General features: G+C 43.0%; 1 protein-coding gene across 12 annotated transcripts in view; it reads left to right on the top strand.

The window, feature by feature from the left end:
* Positions 1-18246, top strand: part of CTNNA3 (catenin alpha 3) — a 1115062-nt gene that overhangs the window by 693342 nt on the left and 403474 nt on the right. The window contains exon 1 of one of the 12 annotated variants that reach the window (XM_053307754.1): positions 9065-9084. The exons of the other annotated variants lie outside the window; for them this stretch is intronic. The gene's annotated coding sequence lies outside the window, so the exon portion shown is untranslated. Of the gene's footprint in view, positions 1-9064; positions 9085-18246 lie in introns of those variants that run through there. 12 annotated transcript variants of the gene reach the window in all.

Raw genomic sequence — 18246 nt, 5'->3', positions numbered from 1 at the left:
CAACAGGTTTGGAAGGGGGCTCTGTGTAGCTATCTGTAGCAGCTTTTGGGGCCCCCAACTGTTAGTCACCCAGAGGCTTCACACTACATGGAGTTCAATTCACAGGTTTCTATGTGAATTGGTGCTAAATGCGGAGTAATTCTGATTGACATAAAATATATACACTAGTGTACATGAAAGCATGTGACTACAAAAATTCATGCAGCCAATTACAATCTGAACATTTGCAATAAAAATGATTTTCAGCCTTTAATAAATTGAAAGTATATAGTATATTTGCCTGTAGCTGAAAGTTGTTCTTGTCTGTTTATAGACACAGTGGTCTACATCTCTCTTTTGCTGCTTAGAACTGGAGACAGATGCTTTACCTGAAGCTAATTTCTATAGTCAGCCCAGGCATTCAATCATATCATTTATATTTTGGACAAATTATCCCTTTGACACTTACTCATTCCAAGCAATGAATGTAATTAGGGTATTTCTTTGTGATTGCTTTTTTATTTCATGTATTTTTAATTTGTTTTGCAATCATATAATATTCAAGCATAAGTAAGAGAGGAACTGTGAAAACAGAACAAATTTGCAGGAAGTTTTACTTTTTCACATGCGTTGTTTGAACAGTTGCAGTTTCATTTGTGGATGCATTTTAGTGATCTTTGTCATTCTGTCATACAGTCCTTAAGTGACTGGGGATCACATAACTGAATCCCAAATAAATGTAACATTTATTTGTCGCTGTAAGACTGTTGGGTAATTGTGAATTGTCATAATGAGGTGGGTTGTGTTTCTAGCAGGATTAACTCTTTCTCTCTCTTCATGTGCATGTGCACATAATACAGGTGGCCCATGTTACCCGTGGTCCCTGCACCCATGGTTTCGCATATCCGTGGTTGGGTCATAGGGGCCCAGTTTCTTTATTCACAAGGTGAAAATAGGGTTATTTTTGCCTATCCGCAGTTCTTGAGTGGCCAGAAATGAATTCTGATGACATTTCCTGTCACCATTTTGTAGTGCTGAGCAATTTTGTCTCTTTCTTTTGCAAAAAGACACCCTGCCGCACATACAAAACCCCCCATCCCTCAACAAAAATCAGAGGATATGGAAGTTCGGGGGTCATTGCTAGAGAGCTGAAGATCTGGAGAGCAAGCAAGGCATTGTGCTTATTTCTGCTCTCCCATGCTTTTTCTTGTGATTTTCAGCACAATTCAGTGTGTTTAGCAACCTAACTCCCCCAATCGCATAGGGTTAAGGTTTCTTTATTCACAGTTTCATTAGCTGCGGAAATAGGTGGGAATGGGACCCCCGTGAATAATGAGGGCCACCTGTAGTGTCTTTAAAATTGAGATGAGTTATATGTTGTTTTTTGTTGATATTGTTGTTCACTTTGAGGGCTTCATTGGCCCATGTTTGGTAAAGTGCATTTTTACACACACACACACACACACACACACACACACACACACACACACACGTAAACAGAAACCATTCATTGGAAGTGTCCATCCTATATAACGAATATAGGAATATTCTACAAAAATTGCCCATTCTAGACAGAGTGCTGCTTCTAACTCATCTGATAAAAATAATATTTCAGGACTGTAATATGAAAAAGAAAAATATAATAATCCTTTGTTTTCTGGGCATTTTAGAAGAAATGCTGATGTTTCACATAAGTTAAAGGTTTAGGCTTAGCCTCTAAAGATGCAAGGGCTAGTACTCCCAATCTTTGTAGTGGTATATTTTTAAACTTGAGGGTGGGGAGTTGTCAAAACTCAGTGTGTCAGGGCTCTGCCAGTTAGGCAACAAGAGCTCTGTGAGAATCTCAAGCATATGCAAAATTAATTCACTGATCAGCTAAACTCAGCAGGAAGTCAGTACTAGTTCAGCTGTCAAGGGTAAAAGCTGCTTCTCTTACAGCTATCTTAGTGTGGCTGGCCACTGAGCCTTCAGTTTGTTTTACAGAGTGTACCAAACCATCCACATCTGTCTCAGATGGGTGGTCTGAGAACTGAAGAGAGTGGATTCTGGTTGATCGGATCAGGCAGGGCAGTGGGGAGTGTCTGAGAACAAATTTACTAGAAACCTTTTGCAAACAGCCTCTCATTCCTCGGTTTTGTCACTGGGCTTTAAAACTCCTCAGTTTTGAATGGTCAATCTTGCATTGATGCAGTTAAAGAAGCATATGTGACCCATCTGTTAGAGCCAGCACTAATAGCATTAATGACAAGGAAATTTGTATGCCAAAAGTATGCATGTGAGTGTGTGCACACGCACATGCACAGCATTTGGAATGTTCCCTGCCAGATCCTTGGAAGGAGTCTGAGGAACGTTTTAGACAATGAGGTCATTCATACAGTCAAATACTGTGTTCTACCTAGTTTTGGGAACTGTGTATGCTTCCAGTTCTTGGTTATGTGGAAGCAAGGGAAGAGGAAACCCTGGATAGAAGTGATTGTATGGAAGGAAGAAAAGCTACCTAGGTTTTCCTCCTACCTTGTTTCCACACAACCAAAAATTGGGAGCACACACAGTTCCCAAAACCGGGTAGAACATAGTTTTTGAATGTGTGAATGATCTCTGTGACTTTGGGGACAGAGAACCATATTTTCCTTATTATTCTTTTTCTGTGTAAACCGCTTCAAGAATGTTGTTGTTGTTGTTGGAAAATGGTATATTAGTAGTAGTAGTAGTAGTGATGATGAGACTGTGCTTCCTTATCATTAAAATGTACTTCTTTATTAATGTAGTGTAAAATCAGAACCATGGTAACCTGTAGATCAGGGGTTCCGAACCTGTGGTACTCCAGATGTTGCGGAACAACAACTCCCATCATCCTCAGCTACAATTTACTGGGGATTGGGAACCCCTGCTGTAGATTGCCCCAGGAAACACATTTTTAAAATAGTGTTGCAACACTGGGGCAAACAGGCATACAGTCGTCCCTTGCCAACCGCATTTTTACCAACCACGGTTTTGGGTATATGCGAATGGGAAATTGTGACAGGTCTTGCTAAGGACGACCTGAGTATCCACGGTTGGTGAGGGTTTTTTCTAGTGGTTTGGGAGTGGGGTGTTTCAGGGATGGGGGGGGCGTTCAGGGGTATGACCTGCCCATTCCTCTTGGTGACCCTTGCTGTCCCTTGCCAATTTAAAATGCCTTTGGGGGGTTCAAACAATTTCCAGAAGTTTGATCTGCTCATTCTTCTTGGCAACTCCTGGCAATATTACAGGATTTTTTGGTGATTTTTTTAAAGCAATGTTTTGGTATTTTCCCTTTATTTTTAGATATTTTTGCAGTTGTGGTTCCACTAACCCCATTTCCCATAGACTTTAATGCCTCACCAACTGTGAATTTGCCAACAGCAAGGTTTTGCCAAAATGGAACCCTTGTGGTTCAACATAAGAACAGCCCTGCTGGATCAGGCCCAAGGCCCATCTAGTCCAGCATCCTGTTTCACACAGTGGCCCTCCAAATGCCACTGGGAGCCTAGAGGCAGGAATTGAGGGCATGCCCTTCTCTCCTGCTGTTACTCCCCTGCAACTGGTATTCAGGGGCATCCTGCCTTTGAGGCTGGAGGTGGCCTATAGCTCTCCAACTAGTAGCTGTTGATAGACCTCTCCTCCATGAAATTATCCAAACCTCTTTTAAAGCCATCCAGGTTGTTGGCTGTCAACACATCTCACGGCAGAGATTTCCACAAGTTGATTATGCGTTGTGTGAAAAGTACCTCTGTTTTCTGGTCCTAAATTTCCTGGCAATCAGTTTCATGGGATGACCCCTGGTTCTAGTGTTATGTGAGAGGGAGAAGAATTTCTGTCTATCCACCTTCTCCACACCATGCATGATTTTATAGACCTCTATCATGTCTCCCCACAGTCCTCTTTTTTCTAAACTAAAAAGCCCCAGGTGTTGTAGTCTTGCCTCATAAGGAAGGTGCTCCATGCCCCTGATCATCTTGGTTGCCCTCTTCTGCACCTTTTCCAGTTCTACAATGTTCTTTTTTAGATGTGGTGACCAGAATTGTACACAGTGCTCCAGATGTGTCCACACCATAGTTTTGTATAAGGGCATTATAATATTATCAGTTTTATTTTCAATCCCCTTCCTAATGATCTCTAGCATGGAATTGGCCTTTTTCACAGCTGCCGCACATTGAGTCGACACTTTCAATGAGCTGTCCACCATGACCCCCAAATCCCTTTCCTGGTCAGTCACCAACAGCTCAGATTCCATCAACATATACTTGAAGTTGGGGTGGTTTTTTTTGTTCCAATGTGCATCACTTTACACTTGCCAACACTGAACCGCATTTGTAAGTGCTAAAATGTAAGTGCTATTTGCCATTTTTGTTGCCTACTCACCCAATTTGGAGAGATCGTTTTGGAGCTCCTCACAATCCGTTTTAGATTTCGCTTCCCGAAAGAGTTTGGTATCTGCAAATTTGGCCACCTCACTGCTTACCCCTACTTCTAGATCATTTATGAATAAATTAAGAAGAACCAGTCCCAATACAGATCCCTGGGGGACCCCACTTCTTCCCTCCATTGTGAAAACTCTCCATTTATACCTACGCTCTGTTTCCTTTCTTTCAAACAGTTAGCAATACACACATGTACTTCTTCTCTTATCCCTGACTGCTAAGTTTTCTCAGGAGTTTTTGATGAGGAGCTTTGTTGAACGCTTTTTGGAAGTCCAGGTATACTATGTCAACTGGATCCCCTTGATCCTCACACTTGTTGACACTCTCAAAGAACTCCAAAAGGTTTGTAAGGCAAGATTTACTTTTGCAGAAGCCATGCTGGTTCTCTCCCAGCAGGGCCTGTTCTTTACAACTTTATCCTTGAGGATGCTTTCCATCAATTTGCCTGGAATGGACATTAAGCTAACCAGCCTGTAATTTCCCAGATCGCCCCTGGATCCCTTTTTGAAAATTGGTGTTACATTTGCTACTTTCCAGTCCTCCGGTACAGACTCTGATCGCAGGGATAAGTTATATATTTTAGCAAGGAGGCCAGCAATTTCACATTTGAGTTCTTTGAGGACTCTTGGATGGATGCCATCTGGCCCTGATGGTTTGCTAGTTTTCCGTTTTTCCAGACAGTTTAGAACATCATCTCTTGTCACTTCTAACTGGCTCAGTTCTTTAGCTTCCATCCCCAAAAAGCCTGGTTCAGGAACAGGTATATGCTCAGTATCCTCTGCGGTGAAGATGGACACAAAGAACTCATTTAGCTTCTCTGAAATCTCCATATACTCCTTAATAATCCTTTTCACTCCCTCATTGTCTAATGGTCCAACCTCCTCCCTGGCAGATTTTCTGCTTCTGATGTATTTAAACAAGTTCTTTTTATTCCCCTTGATGCTTTTAGCAAAATGTTCCTCAATCTCTCTTTTTGCCTCCCTTATTGTTGCCTTGCATTTCTTTTGCCAGAGTTTGTATTCTTTGTTCTCTTCATTTGGACAGGCCTTCCAATTTTGGAAGGAAGTCTTCTTCCCTTTTACAGCTTCCTTGAAGTTTCCTGTTTGCCAGGCTGGCATCCTCCTGGACTGAGTGGTACCTTTCCTCCTTTTGGGTATATAATCTAACTGGGCTTCTAGTATTGTGGTTTGGAGTAAATTCCATGTATTCCGGAGTGAAGTGACTCTCCTGATTTTCCCTTTCAGCTTTCTTTTCACCATACTCCTCATTTTGGAGAAGTTTCCTCTTCTGAAATTCAAAGTGTCTTTCTTGGCGATTCTCTCCCCACATGTATGCTGAATTTGATCACACTATGGTCACTGTCCCCTAAAGGGTCAATGACACTGACATCCCGCTCCAGGTCCTGGGTGCCACTCAGGATTAAGTCCAAGGTTGCCTTCTCTCTGGTTGGTTCCAAGACCAACTGTTCTAGGGCACAGTCATTCAGCGTGTCTAGAAATTTGACCTCTTTGTCATTACCTGACTGTGAATTTACCCAGTCTATGTGTGGGTAATTGAGGCAGGCCTACCTAGGTAGGGGCAGGCCTACCTAGGTAGGGCTCCTTGTGTAAAGCACCAGGATCGAGGGTGATCCTGGCGCTCTCTTCCCTGGTAGCCAAAGTTTTTTACCTGGGTTAAAGGGTGCCAATGTGCCCTTTAACCCAGTTCTGGGGTTGTATGAATTCTTTGGCTTCAGGCAGTCCAAGCAGGCATAGAGCCGGGTGCCTAGAGCACCCAACTCACCGAGGAATCCCCCAATGCACTGTGCTGCTCATGGTGTTCTCATGGTTGCGTGTATTACCTTCTTGTCTGGATAATCTTATTGTAAGCACTGGGGTAGTGTTGTTTCATATGGCCATGACTCCATGTATGTGAAGCTTAAAGCTAAACTCTCTCATGTTCTATTCTATTACTTTGAGATCAACAAGGCAACTACAAATGGTTGCAAAGACAAACAAAAAAATATTACAATGCTTCAAAAACAGCATGGGTCACCTGGGAAGTTCCATAATGGTAGAGTCTAGCTGTAATACTCTGTACAGCTTTGAGTGTTAGAAAACCTGTGTGTGTGTGTGTGTGTGTGTGTGTGTGTGTGTGATGATAAAAATGAACACATTGTATATGCATGAAGCATACAATTGGGGCGATGAATAATTTAATCATTTTTTCCTGACACACGGCTCTGTGAGACAGTAGCATGTTTAGATGAATGCTGCCTGCTTCAACCTCTTCCTGAGATGCTTCGTATTCCTGAAAAATATTTCTTTTCTCTCCCAGATCTCTCAGTCTTTCTGCTCAGCTGCTACACAAACGCAAATTCTGCTGTCAAATGTCACTTGTATACAAAAGCTTAATTTGCATGTACTAAAGCAGATGGATAGACATCTATGTCTGAGAAAGAAAACTCCACTCTTGTAAGAGATCTGAGTAGTGTATATATTTTGATGGTGTATTTTGTTAGGGGAAAGTAGGTGTGATTATTTTATTTATTTAAAATGTTTACAACCTGCTTTCCTTTCATAGAATGCACAAAAGAACTAACAACATAACAACAGAATTTAAAATTGGATTGTAATTTATTAATACATCTCACTTAATACAATAAAACAAAACAAGAAAGCAGAGAGTGCAGAGGAGTATGACTCTGTGACCAAATTTTAGGGCTAGGATTCTTTGGTGTTCTACAGGACACTTCCCCTTAGCTGTTTAGAATATCTGTGAATGTTCCATGACATTACATCACAGTAGCTCATCCAATGGCTTCAGGGAATTGTAGGCAACAGGGGGCATAAGCCTATTGTATAGAATTGTGAGCTTTTGAGTAAATCTTCTCAGTGCTGTGGAAAGGACATTGCTAATGAATATATCAAGTTAATAAGGTTTATGAGCTTAATCAAGTGCATCAGCTGTTGTTCTTAGGGATGTGCATGAACCTGTTCGGAGGCTCTTTTATGAGCCTCCGAACAGGTTCGAAGGCTGGCAGGCGGGGGGGATAACTTTAAGGGTGGAAGAGGGTGCATTTACCCAACCCCTGCATTTTCCCCATTGGCGCTCACTAAAAAATGGGTCAGGTGGGGCAGCAGCATATCTCCCTGCTGCCCATCCTCTCCTCAGACCAGAAGTAGTCCGTGTGTGTACACACGTTGGTGCGGCATGCACGCACATTGTGCGTGTGTACATCACATGTGTGAGCAAGCCCGATGTAAGTGCACATGCACCCGACGTGCGCACGTGCACAGGCTACTTCCGCTTACTTCCGGTCCACGGAGAGGACGGGGCAGCAGGGAGGTGTTGGAAGTGAAGGACTTTGCACTGTCTCATGTCTCAATGACAGAGGGGGACAGACTAGTGAGTCAGAGGGCTAGAGTGGTCAAGACATTGGTCATCCCTTCTTTACTGCTCTGGCACTATCTCTTTGGTATGTAGATTGCTACTCTTAGGGACTAACTGCCTGCCTGCCAGCCACTTCCTCTTCCTTCTCTTTCCTTTCTTCTCCCTTGCAACATTCAAGCTTCTGTCTCCCTGCACCATGTGAGCAGAGATGCATCCATGTGCATCCAGCTAGCTAGCTAGATCCTATCTCTCCACTGTACTATCTAAAATGGAGTTCACTGATAAAGACTCATATCGATTTGAAACTATGAACTGGCTCCAAGTTATTTTACTCTTAGCATACACACATGCCTGGGCAGACTCCGCTGTGTTGTGCCTCTGTCCACTCTGCTATATTAGAAGGGTATCTCTTACCAGAGAGAATTCCCAACAGGAGGTATGCTGCTGTCCTGCTGGACCGGGTTTTTTAGCAAGCATCGGTGGGGGAAATGTGTGTGTGTGGGGAACGCACCCTCTCCCACCCTTAAAGTTATCCTCCCGCCTTCAAATCGGCCCCTGCTGATTCCATGAACATCCCTAGTTGTTCTAAGCAAACACTCCTATTTTCTGTTAATTCTGATTTCTTCTTGGCAATTTGAGAAGGCCTGAGAAGGTTTACATGAGTTAACCGGACTTTTAGTTATTTACTTCTGTTGAAATGGAAATGTATCTGCACAGATATACTGCTCAAGGCTTAAATATTCTTTGGCACATATGCTGCATATGCCTCTCCAATATCATGCTCTGGATTACAAGAGCGGGAAATAGCTCTTGCACATTTTCAGCCAAATCACTAAAGCACATTTTAGTTTGTTCTATACATAGGAGAAGAAACTTCAGATACCGAAACGCACTCTGAATTATTAAAAGCTCTCCTCGTTATATTATGCAAGAAAATAGTCATGGAGTATAATACAAACTGATATGAGAATATTAGATTAGGATATTCACAGGTTTCCTAGGGATTTGGATGACCAATTTCTATTAGCAGTCTATGGGGACAGTGTTCCCTCTAACAGGGATTCCCAGATGTTTTTGGCTACAACTCTCAGAATCCCCAGTCAAAGGCCACTGCAGCTGAGGATTCTGGGAGTTGTAGTGAACACCATCTGGGAATCCCTGTTAGAGTGAACAGTGTATGGGGAGTGTGGCTATTCATCTGAATTGTTTCTGACACTACTCATACTAGACCAGGTTTGCAAACACACACTTGCCTAGTCACCTGTGATAAGAATCATCTTCATCTGGCCAGGTAGGGACTTTTTCTAAAAGGTTATCCTTCTCCTTCTCCTCTATTAAGACAAATGTGACTGACATAGGTATTGTATGTGTTGGCAGGCAGGTTAGGAAAACAGGAAGCTGCCATATACTATATACGTTCATAGAGATCATCAGGAGATTTGCTGCAGGGTGTTATCAGTATGCTGATGACACCCAAATCTATTTCTCCATGTTAGCATCGTTGGGAGAGGGCATAACCTCTCTAAATGCCTGTCTGGGATTGGTAATGGGCTGGATGAGGAATAACAAACTGAGACTGAATTCAGATAAGACAGAGGTACTCATTGTGCGGGGTCGAAACTCGGGAGACAATTTTGATCTGCTTGTTCTGGGTGGGGTCACACTTCCCCAGAAGGAACAGGTACGCAGTCTGGGGGTGCTTCTGGATCTAAGTCTCTCCCTGGTGTCGCAGGTTGAGGCAGTGTCCAGAGGTGCCTTCTATCAGCTTCGGCTGATATGCCAGCTGCACCCCTTTCTTGAGATAGATTGCCTCAGAACAGTAGTACATCTCCTGGTCACCTCCAGACATGTTTACTGCAATGTGCTCTGTGTGGGGCTGCCCCTGTACGTAGTCCATAAACTACAGTTGGTACAGATGTGGCAGCCAGGCTGGTCTCTGGGTCATCCAGGAGAGACCATATTACTCCTGTAATGAAGGAGTTACACTGGCTGCCAATATGTTTCTGGGCAAAATACAAGGTGTTGGTTCTAACCTATAAAGCCCTAAACAGCTTGGGCCCTGGGTATTTAAGAGAATGTATTCTTCGTCATAAACCCCACAGCCCATTGAGATCATCAGGAGAGGTCCGTCTGCATTTGTCACCAGCTCGTCTGGTGGCTACTCAGGGACGGGCCTTCTCCGTTGCTGCCCCGAAGCTTTGGAATGCGCTCCCTAGTGAAATAAGAGCCTCCTCATTTCTGACAGCTTTTAAACAGTCCTTAAAGACTGATCTGTTCACCCAGGCTTTTAATTGATATTGTTTTGATTTTTTAAAATGTTTTAGATTTTTTTTTTAATTAATTGTGTTTTTAAATTTCTTGTTTGTGTTTTTAACTAATGTTTTACTTTTGTTTTTATCTGGTTGTAAACCGCCTAGAGAGGTAAGTTTTGGGCGGTATAGAAATACGTTAAATAAATAAATAAATAAAAATAAATATACTGAGTCAGATCATTGGTCCATCTAGCTCAGTATTGTCTGCACAGACTGGTAGTGGCTTCTCCAAGGTTGCAGGCAGGAATCTCTCTCAGCCCTATCTTGGAGATGTCAGGGAGGAAACTTGGAACCTTTTGCATGCGGATGCTCTTCCCAGAGTGGCCCCATCCCCTAATGGGAATATTTTACAGTGCTCACACATGTCTCCCATTCATATGCAACCAGGGTGAACCCTGCTTAGCAAAGGGTTGCTACCACAAGATCAGCTCTCAGGTTAGCAATGTGTGTGTGAGGGGGAGGGGGCTAGTAATATTTTTAATGTATTTGCAAGGTTCTGCTAGATGAATTGTTAGGTGCAAAATATACCAAAGTCAAATTTATCAATCTGGGTATTTTAAGCTCTATATTAGGAAGTAGACAATATCTAATTGCTGATGGAAGGAATCTTTAAAATGTATTGTAGATTAATCCACCACTACTGAATTCAAAAGACTAAGAAAGCTGTAATTAAACAGAGCAACTGCAATACAAGAAATTCAGTGGTCCTGCTCTCCTTTCAGCTGCCATGTCTAATGTGGCCCCTTGCATCTTCTATTCACTTACAACCCAGTTCTGTCTTTCTGGTAAATGAGTGAGTCAGAGTTGGGCATGTACACAGGGGCATAGCTAGGGGGAGAGGAAGCCTGTGTTTGCCCCTCTCACCAGTGGCCCCTCAGAATGAGGGAGATCATGAAGAAAATAGGGAGGGGGTGGAGCTGGAGGGCCCTCAGGAGCTGGGAGGCCCGGGTTCTTTGAACCCATTTGTTCAATTATAGCGATGCCCCTGCATGTACAGTAACACAAGCCCTGATGTGATGCTGTCCAAACATTATACTATTAGTACAGTCTAGCAATAGCAATAGCACTTACATTTATATACCGCTCTATAGCTGGAAGCTCTCTAAGTGGTTTACAATGATTTAGCATATTGCCCCCAACATTCTGGGTACTCATTTTACCGACCTCGGAAGGATGGAAGGCTGAGTCAACCTTGAGCCCCTTGGTCAGGATTGAACTTGCAACCTTCTGGTTAGAGGGCGGCAGTTTTACCACTGCGCCACCAGGGTCTAGCAAATAAGTTCACAAAACTAACCAGATTACCAAAGAGGGCTGGTGGTTCAGATGTAACACTGAAACATGGTTTGGCTCTGAATAATGTGCAGTCAAGGAACTCCGGTCTCATATGTTCCTTCCTTCCTCTGCCTTCACCACAGAACACTGGTGCCGAGGGAGGGGTGGGGTTACTTTCCCCTTGTGCCGTTTCCCTGATTTAAATCTCTCCTCAGGTTGCTATTAGCCCCTTAGGCAGACATACAGGTATTTGTATGATGCCTTTATCTTTTTCCCAATGGGACCAGCAGCAGCTTGAGGGGAGAGATTAGAACAGAAAAACAACACAAGGTGAAAGGAGTAGGCATTCCCTCTCCCTGCACGACTGCCCAATCAAATTAACAACCTCTGAGCCATAATCCAGTCATGAATCTCCCATGTCTCATTGTTCTGTTCCTTAAGTGTCAACTCAAATGGCTGGAAATTGAGTGCCAAAAGATTTCATAGGAACATAGGCAGCTGCCATATACCCAGTCAGACCCATTGGTCCATCTAGCTCAATACTGTCTAAACAGACTGGCAGCGGCGTCTCCAGGGTTGCAGGCAGGAGTCTCTTTCAGTCCTATCTTGGAGACGCCATGGAGGAAACTTAGAATCTTGGGCATGCAAGCATGCAGGTGCTCTTCCCAGAGTGGGCCCCCATCTCCTAAGGGGAATTGCTCACAGTGCTCACATGTAGTCTCCCATTCAAATGCAACCAGGGTAGACCCCTCTTAGAAAAAGAGACAATTCATGCTTGCTACCACAAGACCAGCTCTCTTCCCTTTCTTCCACGGCACTTTTCCCAAGTCTTCACAACGCACTAAAGGATGTTGCTATGTGCAAAAGGGAAGTGTAAAGGTAATCAAATGTACACCCCCACCCCTGACTTTATCACATCAGATTTCCATTCATGCTGCTAAGGCAATTTAGAAACATAGGAGGAGCTAAAGCTGCCTGTGGATTCATTTCATGGCTGTTTTTTTTGTTTGTTTTTTAAAGTCACTCTCTGTATCATAGAAGCTCTAACAGTTTTGGCATCAAAATGTTTCTTAAAATAAAATTTAAATTTGTTTATGAAGGACTATTTTTGTTCAGTTACTGAGCAGTCACAATCACATGAAAAACGTGATTAATACCTAATTGGTGGCATTAAAAGGAGGTTAGATTTTGACATAGCAATATGCAAATGCAACACTTGTTTATCTGCTCTTGTTAACTGCTCTGTCATCAATGTCTAATCTGAAATGAGTATAAGCATAGCCAGTAAATCTATATTTAATTATAAGAAAATAATACTGTCCAGATCCTTACATGTATTTTGAGAAGGGTTCTTGAAACACTATATTAAATTCAGCTGAAGTTAATAGGGCCATCCATTCAGATGAGGTGGTAAAGCAGCTTGTGGGCAGTATGACTGGGCAGTATATGGCACCAGAAAACTTGAGCCAGGGACTCTGGCAGCAGGGCTCAGGGGCCTTACTCCCTGTGTCCCCACAGCAGCTCCCAGGTAGAGGGAATGCCCTCTACCTCACTGCAGCACCACCCAAGGGTGGCTCCAAGAAGGGGCAGGGGCAAGTGCCCCACCAGAAAAGTGGTTTGCCCCATCCCCCATTTCTGTTTCAGAAATATGTGGGATGCCGCTCTCCCACCCATAAATGCTCTTTCGCCCTCCCCCAACTTATTATTGTTGTTGTTGTTGTTGTTTACATAGACAGACAGGTGTTATTGACTGGTTTGTTTTATCCACACATCGAGTCCTTCCCAAGGACCTGGAATTGCTGAATTTTATTATCAATGTTGTTGCTGTTATAGATATCGTCGCAGAATATAGGCTGTTCCCAGTAAAGTTGCTTTTTGTAATTGCCAAATGAAATTACATTGAAATCTGTGAAATCTGATGGTGATTCCTGTGGCCCCTATGGTGTTGAGGTGCTCTTCAAGGTCTTTTGGAATGGCACCTAGGACGCCAGGTACCACTGGGATTATTTTTATCTTTTTCTGCCACAACCTTTCAATTTCAATGTGTAGATCTTTGTATTTTGTGATTTTTTTCTATTTCTTTTTCTTCTATTCTGCTATTCCCTGGTATTGCTATGTTGATTATTTTCACTTGTTTTTCTTTCTTCTCGACTACAGTTATATCTGGTGTATTGTGTGGCAGATTTTTGTCTGTTTGTAGTCGGAAGTCCCATAATATTTTTGCATCTTCATTTTCTACCGCTTTTTCAATTTTATGGTCCCACCAATTTTTGGCTACAGGTAGCTTGTATTTTTTGCAGATGTTCCAGTGTATCATCCCTGCTACTTTGTCATGCCTTTGTTTGTAGTCAGTCTGTGTGATCTTTTTACAACAGCTGATTAGGTGGTCCACTGTTTCATCTGCTTCTTTACAAAGGCGGCACTTGCTGTTTGTTGTGGATTTTTCGACTTTTGCTCTTATTGCATTTGTTCTTAGTGCTTGTTCTTGTGCTATTATTGTTATTATTATTATTATTTATTGTTATTATTTATTGTTATTATTATTAGTATTTTATTTTGATGCCACCTCTGGCACCATCCATGCAGTAGCCAGAACCAATGGCTCCAGGGGCCTAGAGCAGCTTTCTTATGAGGCAAGGCTACAACACCTGGGGCTATTTAGTTTTAAAAAAGGTTACTGCAGGGATACATGATAGAGGTCTATAAAATCATGCATGGTATAGAAAAAGTGGATAGAGAGAAATTCTTCTCCCTCTCACATAACACTAGAACCAGGGGTCATCCCATGAAATTGACTGCCAAGAAATTTAGGACCAGCAAACAGAGGTTTGTGGCACAGCAGGGAAATGCTTGACTGACAAGCAGAAGTTTGTCGGTTCGAATTCCTGCTAGTGCTATATCGGGCAGCAGCAATATAGGAAGATGCTGAAAGGCATCATCTCATACTGCGTGGGAGGAGGCAATGGTAAACCCCTCCTGAATTCTACCAAAAGAAAACCACAGGACTCTGTGGGTGCCAGGAGTCGAAATCGACTTGACAGCACACTTTACTTTAAACGGAGGTACTCTTTCACACAATGCATAATCAACTTGTGGAATTCTCTGTCACAAGATGTGGTGGCAGCCAACAACCTGGATAGCTTTAAGGGGGGGTTGGATAATTTCAGGGCAGGATGCCTTTGAGTACCAGTTGCAGGGGAGAAACAGCAGGAGAGAGGGCATGCCCTCAAATCCTGCCTATAGGCTTCCAGTGGCATCTGCTGGGCCACTGTATGAAACAGGATGCTGGACTAGATGGGCCTTGGGCCTGACCCAGCAGGGCTGTTCTTAATATACTTATGTTCTTATATTCGATATTGAAACATTTCACCCCAGGTGATTTGATGAACCAATAGGGGCTGGGCAGTGACTTAAGAGTGCAGGCAGGGACTGCATAGTTGAATGCTGCCCCAGAGGGGGGAGGGGAAATCCCTGCATATACAAAACTAGCATATCAGGGAGAAGCCGAATTTAGAACTCTTTCCCCTTATGTATGCATTTTTAAAAATATGTAGATACTTTCAGTCACGCTGTCTTCCACTTGCAGTCTGATGTGGTATAGTCCAGAAACAGATTTGCTAGGCCGGTTTCTGTTAAATGAGTACCAATGATCATTTATTTCACAGAACCCACTTATTCCTGCCACATGGTGCATGTGGCCATTTGGGGAACAAGTCATCTGGTGCATCGAACTATGTGATGAACGAATATTACCACATCTCCTCTGCTATTTCTAATCAGCTATGGGGTGAAGTACATGTTTGCCTTACCACTTGGCCAGATGTTACAAGATCAGCTATTCACATGATTGAACATGCCTCATAGTGAAATTATAAGCAGCTGCCATGCAGTCAATCATCCTCTGTAGCCATCCCTATAAATCGTGCATCGCTTGTAACATTCAACTAAATGAACCAAGTTCCAAATGTAGGTTGAAGTCACAGTTTGAATCTGGCACATCTTGAAATGTTTCCACTTGAAGTCAACGTTTGTCTTCTGAACAGGTAAAAAGATCCACAAATGAACCAAGCTGCAGCAATAATAAAACAACAGAAGGGCAGGAGCATCAAGAAGATAAACTGCCATGGTTGTGCCTACATCTTCTGAATATATTTCTAACAGTAGCATAGTACAAGAAAACAAATCGGCTGATGTATTTGTAATGGTTCTCCATTTCCCAAAACCCATTAAGAGATTTCAGATGAGCAAATTTAGCACATAAATTAAAGCAAAGAATGTGTTGGCATTACCACATTTTAACAAGAATGCTTATTACTCCTCCTTGGTTTCTCACATTTGCCAACTGCTGATGAAGACAACAGATTTTGCAGCTGAAACCATTAGGAAAAAGGATTTGCTGTATCTGCATCTTGCACATTATTGCAGCAGAATCTTGGACATGGACCACTGTATTCTGTAGGTAGTAGTAGTGATGCTTGCCAGGTAAGACAAAGGGGAGCCTAACATTGGCATTAAACAGCCAAAGCTCTTCAGAACCTGACTTGATTGAGTCTATTTTTGCATTTGCAGGAAAAGCTCCATCATTTGGCATAGATACCAGAACCATTTCTCCTATATCTCTCACGCACATGCATAAGTCCCAAGCTCAGAACTCTGAGCAGAAAATATTTGTTGTCAAATGTTACCTATGTGTAGAGTGTTTTGTTGGCAGAGATCACATTCACTTCGGTAAGACTTCAACTGTAAAAATTCCTTGAAGGGAAAGGGGGTTGTTCTTGCGCAGCACTTTTAAGTTTGAAACACATTTTAAATAGTCCTATTGAAATAGTAGTGCAGTAATACAGTAAGGCATTTAGCTTAGTTGCAGTGTAAGTGGTGTAATGTCAGCATGAGAAATGGCGTGGAACTTCCCAAAACTGAACTGTTCCCTGTGTGTATCCTCTGACAGCACCCCTGCTAGCTGGATCATTGGCTTGACTGAAGCATTTGCTTAAGCTGTTTTAATAAAATGGCAAATTAGAGGTTGGACACTTGAGACTTCAGAGTGGGTTTTAGAAATCTTCTACAGATTATGGGTTTCTAAATAATACTTGGAATTAGAGCAAGAACATTTTTCCAGACACAAAGAAACCTGCATTAACAAAACAAACCAAGGACATTTATAATGATAATCTTGGCTGGATATTTTATTTCAGATAAAGGCATGAGTGCACATAACTATTTATTTCAATCTACTTGCTGGATTGTCACGAAATAAACAAAAGATGGAGAGATTTCTTTCATTTAAGCTCTGTGTAGGTCCACAGGTTTCAGTGCTTAAAATATATGATAGATGTCTATGGTTGCAAACTCTTAAAATCAACACTTTTGCATCCTGAGCGGAACCTGGGGATGAGTCCCAAAGTGGGTGTGAGAGTAAAGCCAGATGCACAGCCTAGTAATTTTTTTTTTGTGGGGGGAGCTGTGAGCAGAGTCTTGAAGTTTAGGGCAAGTCAATGGATAAAGCCAAGTACTTTTGTGGGGTCTGGAGACAGATCCTGGTTAAAAAGCTGTTTATCTCAGGTGTACAACTTTTTTAAAAAAGGCATCTGAGGAGGACAGTTCCAGAGTTGGCCCTTCTTTTCTGACAACTGCCCCCAAAGCATAGAACAAAATCGAATATAAAAAATGCCCCCCTCCCTTATTTTGGTCAGTTACAATTTGTAATATTTGCTAGTTTATAATTTCGTAATGTGTAATATACTCCTGAATTTTGTCAGGTCGCTAGCAAAACATTAAAGATCAAAGTGTACCTTGTTCCAGTTACATTGACTGCACAATAACACAGAACTCCACCAGAATAAGGAAGAATTTGGACTAGCGAGACTGACTGATTAATCCAAATTCTTCCTTAATCTTGGTGTTCTGTGCTATTGCACAGTCAGTGCAACTGGAACCATGTATGCCTTGATCTGTTGCTGGTGACCTGACAAAATGCAGGTGATGACATCAATGCCCTGGACTCTGAGTTTGCAAAATTGGGCCCATTGTATGATGTAGTTTTGTGCACAGTTGTTACACTCTAGTACTAACCATCAACATTGAGGATGCTGATGGAGTTCACCAAGCTCAGGTCTCGAGAAGAATTCTTACATCACAGGGGGTGAACCTTGCTGAGCTCTGAGAATTCTTCTGAGCTTGTGGAGGTTCTCTGTCCCCTCTCTGCCAGAGCACCCTTTCCTTATATTTAGTGGTGGGACAACGTCAAAGATTGAAACATTAGCAGCATGAGGGGAAGGGGATAAGATCCCCTCCCCTTTGCTCTCCCTGCTCCTTTAAATGATTGTGAATCATGGGCAGAGCTTCCATTGGACAAGTGGGGACAGTTGCACTTGGGCCCACTTGGTTTGAGAGGCCCCCAAGGGCAGTCCCCCACCCTTGTCCATGAGTTGCTGCCACCGCCACCCCACTGCTTTCGCCGCTACTTCCCATCTTCACCACTGGGGAAGTGGTGGTGGCAGGTGGGCTTCCTCCCCTACTATCGCTGGTGCACGGGCTTCCCTTCCACTGAACAGCATGCCTGTTCAGCAGCCCGTCACAATGGTCTCCATACTCAAACAGCGCAGAAGTGCTGTTCGGAAGAAGGGAAGCCCACGGGCCAGCCGCTAGTGAAGCCAGGAAGAAGTCCTCCCACCACTGCTGCTCTCCTGGTGGTGAAGATGTGAAGTAGTGGCAGTGGTGCAGCAAAGGCGCAACAGTGGTGATTCCCCCCCCAAGGTAATTAATGGGGTGTTTTGGCTCAGGGGACCCCCTGCCTAACTTTGTCCCCTGGCCACCAGGAACCTTGCTACGCCTTGTTGTGGATAGATTGTGGACTTGCTGGATTTCTA

Source organism: Hemicordylus capensis, chromosome 3 (genome assembly GCF_027244095.1).
Source record: "Hemicordylus capensis ecotype Gifberg chromosome 3, rHemCap1.1.pri, whole genome shotgun sequence".
Taxonomy (NCBI): Eukaryota; Metazoa; Chordata; class Lepidosauria; order Squamata; family Cordylidae; genus Hemicordylus; species Hemicordylus capensis.
This window is presented reverse-complemented; position numbering and strand designations above follow the sequence as displayed.